Consider the following 8,661-nt stretch of genomic DNA (forward strand, 5'->3'; position numbering starts at 1 on the left):
ACACTATTCTAGATAAGAATATATTGTTAATAATTGTCATGAATTTTTTGTATGATATTGGAATTCTACTTACTTAAGGCACGTGGAAGAGAATTTTTTGTCACATGCCAGAAACGAATAGTAGAAATGACGTAATAAAATAACTCACTAAAATGAATTCATACATGAAGAAGTAAGTATGGTGCCAATTTTACTATCTGATTCCAGGATATTTAATCTGTTATTTGTGTGTATATATATATATATTAGTCTCAGAGGGTCCTTAATGAGATATCTTCAATTTCTTTTGCATCATATATTTAATGAAATGAATTACATTTGTATCACTAAAACAACATAGAGAAAGTAATACATTTATTATATATATATATATATATATATATATATATATATATATATATATATATATATATATATATATATATATATATATATATATATATATATATATATTGTTTTGGAAAATTAAACAAAACACTTCATTATGGTACATTTTTATCTTTTTTATCCTTACATTTATTTCAAAATTTAATCTTGAAAGTTTGGTTGAAATTTGGAAAGAAAGACAATGTTCTATTCTAACGCTTGCCGAGATGTATTGTCTAGTTGCCTTGTAATTTCTTTTTGACATTGCACATTCATTTTCCAGGGAAATCAGCTGCTGTCTGAAAATTACAAAAAAAAATGTAGATATTGTTTGTTCATAAACAGGACAATACAGCACAAAACTATAAGCAAATCATCTGTGTTAACAATAAAATAAATTTTAAAAAATTATAAAAAAAAAAAAAAAAAAAAAAAAAAAAAAAAAAAAAAAAAATTCTGTGGTTTCTTGAGAAAATATTTCGTATATGAAGAACAACGTTAACCTTGTAATCCTGTTAACAGTACAAATCTCGAATAGGGTAAAAACACGAACCCCTGGAACATCAGAGGCGGGATCAGTGCCGAGAAGGAGTTTGCAACGTCTGTCGACCCGAAACAACCCCCCCCCCCCCCATGAGCCCTCAGCATTAATCAGGAAAACGGATAAATCCATACTCAAAATTGCTAAAGGACTGTGGCTTAACAATTGGTATTACCCAAGTTGCATTTGCAAACTAGGTCTTTACAACGACCGGGGAATTTGCAAAGTGAGATTGTTGAATGCCTGTAACATCGGTATAAAAGGGGAAGATAACAAACAGTGATTAAATTCATAAATTTAGTAAAAAAAAAATACAAATCGTGAAAAAGACAAAAGCACGGACCCGTGGATACACCAGAGGTTGGATCAGGTGCCTAGGAGGAGTAATCATAACTGTCGACTGGTCGCACCCGCCGTTGGCCCTATGTATTGATCAGGTAAGTGAGTGATAAACTTTTGCTGATAGTAAGCTGCCTCGGTTTAAAAATCATCGTACTTAGAACATGCATTTACATAACAAATCAGTTAGGCGACAAAAACACCATAGACAGGTGATGTCAGTGTATTTCCACATAAATAGGGGAAATTGACAATGGAAAACCTTAAGTCATCCCGTTCGTCATACAGTTGTTAGTTGTTGATACACTTTTTTATAGTCAGAAACATATAAATATATATCAGATTTTGTAATGTGATTATTTATGGCTTCTCTCGAAGACGGAACTAAAATTAATATAAATGTGAACGTGAATGAGGATATATCAAGCTGATTAACTGTTTAATTTTGCAACATTGGTTAATGATACTTAGTATATTAGTTTATACTAATATGGCAATGTGTTCAAATATGTCTTTTATATTTTTTGTTCCGAGTCACTTTTTCGGATGAGGTGGGGTGTCTATGCTGGAAATTTCATGAAAATTGGCTTACGACTCTCCCTGCTACGTCTTATTTCATTATTTTTGTAATTAATTCAACTGTTGTTAAAAGTCCTACACATGGAACTATTTAGTTTAATTTTTTTGTATTTTGTAATTAGTAAGTAATCAAGTTTTTTCATACAATATATATTCTTTATATTGATATAATAACTAAGAGTCTTTAATTTTCCTGTTTTAGCTTGATGAAAAGTTAATTACTCATTAAACTTCATTTTGATGAAGATTATGAACAGTAATCAATCTCATAAATACAAATCGTGAAGAAAGCAAAACACGGATCCCTGAAAACACCAAAATAGGATCAGGTGCCTACGAGGAATAAGCATCCTTTGCCGACCGGTCACATCCGCCAGAATCCCTCTCTATAGACCAAGAGAAGGAATAATCTGTAGTTCAAAATGGTATAAAAATAATCGCCCAACAATAGGTTGGGAACAGTCAAAATACAACCTAATGATAGGTTGTATTTGCAAACACCGTCATTATAGGGAACATAGAATTTACGAAATGATGACTATAAACACGATAGTTTAGAAATCTGTAACATCAGCTTATTTTTCAGAAGTCTAAAAATGAAAGTACTCAGAACATGCTATTGAGTATCGAATCAGTTGTTAAATATTTACACCATAAGTAGGTGATTGTGGAATATTACATGTACTACATGTACATAAATAAGGAAAGTTGATGATGGAAAAACTGGAGTCACCCCGTTTGTCATATACAGTTGTAATGTATTTGTAAGTTGGTCATTAACGTCTTGTAGTATTCTTTATTTAGAGTTCACGGAAGGTTGTTACAGAAGCTTTACTTTAAATTGTGTGTTTCATGAACATTTTCCCATTTTTTTTTAAAAAACTGATTGATATACTAAAAATGGTGAATAATTTCAAAATCCTATCGATAGAATAATATGATTACTTTTTGAAGCAATTTTTAAAATTAAATAACATGTAATATTGAGCTAGTTCAGGAAGACAATTTCCTTTATTTAAAGCTAAGAATACAATACATACTCGGCGCCGGTGTTGTAGTTTGTTGTACGCAGTTAAAGTTATCCCAATTGATGATGTTGTATGCTCCCCCGGAGTAGTCACAGTAACCTCCGTAACACCAATCCCCATCTTGACCGGACATTTCCGGAATGTCTCCTGGCGGGTAGATCTTTCCGTTATATTCACAACCAGCGACTGGTGGTATCGTGGTTGAAGTGGATACAACTTGAGCTGCATAACAAAAGAGCAGAACAAAGAAAAAGGCAAACTGCATGGCCGTTATCTACTGCAGTCTCTTGCTTTTGTGCTGTATTTATGGAAGTGCCAAGCACGGTGAGAATTCAGTGAGTGATTAAACTTTGACGTGGTTTTTAACATCCTAGATTTGAGAAACATCTGTCGTTGTGATAAATCTAGATGTCCAGACAATGAGTGGCTGATGACAGTATGAATGTTCATTATAACTATAATCAATACGTCATATTGGGTCCTTTATTTATTTTTCTGTCAAGCAACTATTGCCTGAATCAGTTCGTCATATAAAAAATCACTGTGATTTATTTAATTATTGGATACACTCCGACCTTTTTAAAGTGAGAAAAATATTGATAGATATAATAGTTAATATTTTTAGATTTTTAATTAATGTTAAGTTTTGGGTATTTGACTGACATTTATTTACAATGTTGATTAGCTGATATGTGAAAAAACAAACTTTAAAAGAATTACATCTTTGTGAGAAAATTTCCATATTTTGGCGGACCCATTTTTTTTTTTTTTTAATTTGGTAAGAAAAAAATTGGATTAACTTTGATATCTATTCTTTTTATATTTTAAAGTAAAGACTAAAGACCTATTGCTTTGTTTATTTTCCCAAACGGAACAAAACTATGAAAACAAAGCAAAATAAGCATAAAACATCCCAAACATGTTTCTACTCAATAATGTTACCTGAAAAACTTTGCAAAGGGCATTTCGTTTATTTATCTTTATTAAGTTACATTTATGCAGAAAATTTTCTACTTTTGTTTTTATATGACCATGACATTTATAATATGAAATAAATTATGAACTTAGAACGTTAAGCTAAAACAATTATTTTTTTAGTAGCAACTATGCAACTATCATAAAAATTATACGAATAAAAATATGATTAAGAAATCAATTGATACATGTATTTAAGAAATGAATTTAATTTTTGAAGATTCATGAGGGCATGAATTACAACGCTTCAAGCCGCCATATTTCATGAAGTGCGTTAATATGCCGGCGTGAAGCGTTGCAGTTCATGTATCTTATGAATTTTCAAAAATTAAATTCATTTCTTATATTTACATTATTTTTCTGATGAGTTGCCACAAATTACGTCGTTCAACTGTCATTTTTAAAGCAAGAATCAGTTCGCACTATAGTTTTGACGTCAACTAGGGTATTATGACGTAACAATGGAGATATTCATGCTCATCCATGGTAGTTCATGAGAAAATGAATTGTTTTCTATTTTGTAAAGAATCATAGGGAAAATTAATTGGAAATGTGAATATATATATTTCAGCTCTTGATCTCACGAAATCTCAAAGTTTTAAAGTGGTTCCCTGAACTTTGAGTTTTTGAATTTCATTTCCTTCATTATTGCAATCTACCATTTTTTCCATCTTTGATCTAACGCTCTAAGGTCAGTAAAACTGATTCCTATGAACCCTTATAGTTTCCTAATTTGAGAGGACAGCTCTCTCTCTCTCTCTCTCTCTCTCTCTCTCTCTCTCTCTCTCTCTCTCTCTCTCTCGGAATCCCTAAAACAGGAAAAATAAAATGATCAAGATATTTATCCTCGCCTTAACACTTTCATACAAGGATTTTTTCTGAATAATGCCAGAAACATCATGCTTCCGAGTCATCATACCTATTAATCTATAAGCTGTTTATGTTTGAAAACCTTAACTTTATTCAGTAAAACGAAGCTTTCGCAATTTATTTGGCATTTTTCCGCATATAATTGAGTACTTCATAACTTTACTGAAGTACAATCATGAAATTTGAAGATAACGAACATTATTACATGTTCAACAGTGAAATACTGTGATTTATTTATTGAATAAAAGTGATATTCTCTCACAGTGTGAAAGGATACCAAAATGACAATCTCTCGCAGTGTGAAAGGATATCAAATTAGGTAAAAAATAATTTCTGGCCTGTCATAAGATAGATATAATAACTAAGCATCTTGATAGAGGTAAAACTGCAAATTTCTTCCCAAATATGTTGCTAAAATCCATGCTATGTAATGTTTTCAATCACACAACTGCTATGCTATGACGTCTCAACCGCTCAACTATGACATCAAGCCTATGAGACTGTGTTAAGAAAAGACTGAGGCAAACTCGTGAGACAGGATTTTTTGATATTTTCACTCGTGTTTCGCACTCGTGAAAATATCAAAAAATCCTGTCCCACTCGTGAAATAAATTCCATATTCATCTACAAAACATTGAATATCCTCTATATATTCAAGCTCAAGGTCCATTTAAACAATACAAATCGGGACAGAGCAAAAACAGACCTACCAAAACATTAGAGTTGGAATCAGGTGCCATGGAGGAGTGAGCTTCTCCTGTCGACCGGTCACACCCGCAGTGTGCTCCTTGTCATGATCGAGAAACATCCGTAGATAATTCAGTGTGTACAAAATGGCCTAACAATTAGTATGAAAAACATCAGTTAGCATTTGACTTAATGATAGGTTGTATTTGTTGACAAGTTCATTATAACTTGCCATAAAACTTGGGAAATGATGACTTCAAACAAGACTGTTGATATTCTTGTTTCATCAACTTGCTTGTCAATAGCCTGCCTCGTTTTAGAAATTGTGCATTCGTAGAGCATTCTCTTGTGTATCGAATCAACTGGGAGACAAAAACTCCTTAGGCAGGTGATAAAGGTATATTGCTATATAAGTTAGGGAAGCTGACGATTGAAAAATTGAATTCATCACGTTTATCATAAAGAGTTGTTATTAGGCTACTATCATTACAAAAAGTGCATAAAATTAAGAATGTAACATATTTTTGGTGTATTGACACTATTTGGCGGAGAAAGTAACAGATACGAGTTCTGAAGATTAAACATAGATGCTGGCCACTAGGGTTTGACCTTTTAACCTGTATCATAAAAAAAATTACATAAAAATAAGAATGTAACATATTTTTGGTATAACTCTCTCCGCCAAATAGTGCCAATACACCAAAAATATGTTACATTCTTATTTTTATGCAATTTTTGTTATGATACTACCATTAAAGTCTTTTTCTAGTAAAATATCCAAATATGGAACAGATGTGTCAGGCTCTGTTGCATCTTTTATTTCAAGCTCACTTGGATATATCGAATAGACATATGAATGTAAGTAACTATTGTTAATTGATAATACGTCGTTGATATATCTAAGTGTTGAGTTGAGGGCCACATCAAGTGTTTTCTTCTCATGTTTAAGTTTTTGAATAAATTCTGCTTCATATGAATACAAAAATAGGTCTGCTTATAAGGGGGCACAATTGGTACCTATAGTATTTCCAACAGATTCTTGGAAAGCCTAATCTCCAAAACCTACATAGATATTGTCAATCAGAAAATCAAGCATCTTTTTAATATCAACTTCAGAGTGCTTGTCTGTACAATCAGAATGTTTTTAACAAAATAATTTTGCAAATGACCAATGACAAGTTAAGTATATTTTTTTATTGAAAAGCACCTGTCTATGATGTCAAAAAGCCTGGACTTAAATTTATCGTGGGGGATGGTTGTATAAAGTGTTGTAAAGTCGTACGTTTTGATGTTATTGATTTTGGTAAAATTTTGTAATTTCAAATATTCTAAAATTCCTTGGTGTTTTTAAACATCCACATCTGATTTACACCACTTCTCGAATATACCCTTGTACAGTACTCCAGAGTTTCTCCTTGACTGCTGTAAATATTTTAGTCAGGAGTAAAGAAAGAGGCTTGGTAGAATATTTACTGGAACCCGATAAGTATCTTTGTTTGTAATAATCCAGTATAGTATGGTAATTCAAATTCATTTTGATTGTTTGGAATATTAAAGATATTTAAACTGACATAAGGTTTTGAAGAATTTCCTCCTTAGAAAGGGAGATATGGGTATAAGTTGGATATAAAGCCCTAGATATAAAGAACCTTAAATGCATTAAACAATGACACTTTTCTGATTCGGATGTTATGTATTCCGAAATTGCCTAATTCGATGTAAACTTTAAGTCCCTTACAATAGATTCAATTGTTTACAATGTGATCTAATCCGGAATGTTGTCTTATACGGCCAATTTCCTTGGAACCAGAAGTGTCCGGATTCGACAAGTTATACTGTACTATCGAAGGAAATTAATTTTTATAGAAACAAATTAAAAGGCTGATTTGAATCCTTCTTATCTCTGCAAAAGTAATTTTACTGTAAAATTTGAATTTAGGAAAGAAATTAGATAATACGATAGATTTATCTCCCCATGCTTCACATATTTATTCAGTATTAAACAAGTAAAATTTATTTTTAAAAATTATTGTTTTGCAATTTGAGCAAATCTTATATAAAAGATTAAATGGTATTTGTGAATGTGTTCTCCATCAGTTTGTAGACTTTGTAAGAGTTAGCGTATAACACTACAATTATTTGCAAAGCACATGTAATGTTTTAAAGCATAAGCAAGAATAATTAAGTCTTTCCACCTTTCTGTGGAAAGACCTATTGAAATTGTTCTGTTTATTATTATTTTTCTTCCGCTGATTTTTTGTTTCAAGGTTTATCGAAAATTTTTTTTGTTCATCGTAAAGGTCATTAAAAGTTATGAAGAGATTTGACGCATTGAATATGAACTATGATCCCTGTCGGAGTTCTTGCCCCTTGCACGAGAAACCTTGTTATCGCTTCTCCTCCAAAACCATAAACCGTAGAGGTACGAAACCTTCACCAATGTTTTCGACTACTTAAGAAAACTTTTCAATCTATTCATTACGAAATGATTTGTAGACCCCTTTTATGAGTTACTGCCCCTGAAAGTTTTAAATGTGTTTATGAATAATGAAAAATTTTGAGAACGATAAATCTTAGAGACATGGAACCAATTGAATATGAATCTTCGACCCTTGACCTTGAAACTTACTTCAAGGTCAAAGGTCAAGGACATTCAAAATATGAGAAATTTAGCTCTTTTTATATCTAAATTTTGTTTTTAATATATATATCTTTGCATCATTATAATATTAAAATATGTCCTTTTAAATCAATTTCAAAAAAATAAAATTTAAGAATTAAGATTGACCAGTTTAAAAGTTATCGCCCCTTTCAGTATAAACCTTGTTATTGCTATTCCTCAAAAACCGTAAATCGTTAAGAAACCTTCACTAATGTCTTTGACTAATTGAGTACTCTCTTAAGTTTATCACGACGACCCCTTTACTGAGTTATTGCCCTGAAAGTTTTTAATGTTTACGAATAATTGAAAATTTTCAAAATGATAAGTCGTAGAGACATGGAACCAACTGCATTAGATTCTTTTACCTTAGGCCTTGAAGTTTATGTCAAGGTCAAAGGTCAAGGTTATTCAAAATTTAAGAAATATAGCTCTTTTAACAACTCTTTTGTCTTTCAACATATACGAGGGGTTATCAAAAAGTTCGTGGACTGATGCGATAAAATTAATACTATGTAGTCGTTCATTACAAAATTTATAGGGAACATAAAACAACAAAATTTGAAGAAGTGTTGAAAATTTCAGCTTGATATGTTGATTATTTGCCAAATTATCAT

The 8,661-nt window shown here is 31.4% G+C and overlaps 1 long non-coding RNA gene across 1 annotated transcript; it reads right to left on the bottom strand.

Annotated features, from left to right (window-relative positions):
• Positions 1–482: 482 nt before the first annotated feature.
• On the bottom strand, positions 483–3,169 carry LOC133196554 (uncharacterized). Its single transcript, XR_009722374.1, has 2 exons — positions 2,866–3,169; positions 483–665 (listed from the first exon to the last, which is right to left on the bottom strand). It is a non-coding gene; the product is annotated as an uncharacterized LOC133196554 (long non-coding RNA).
• Between the last annotated feature and the right edge of the window lie 5,492 nt (positions 3,170–8,661).

This window comes from Saccostrea echinata, unplaced genomic scaffold (assembly GCF_033153115.1).
Source record: "Saccostrea echinata isolate AGI-Se365-2 ecotype Australia unplaced genomic scaffold, CSIRO_AGI_Sech_v1 ptg000030l, whole genome shotgun sequence".
NCBI classification, from domain to species: domain Eukaryota; kingdom Metazoa; phylum Mollusca; class Bivalvia; order Ostreida; family Ostreidae; genus Saccostrea; species Saccostrea echinata.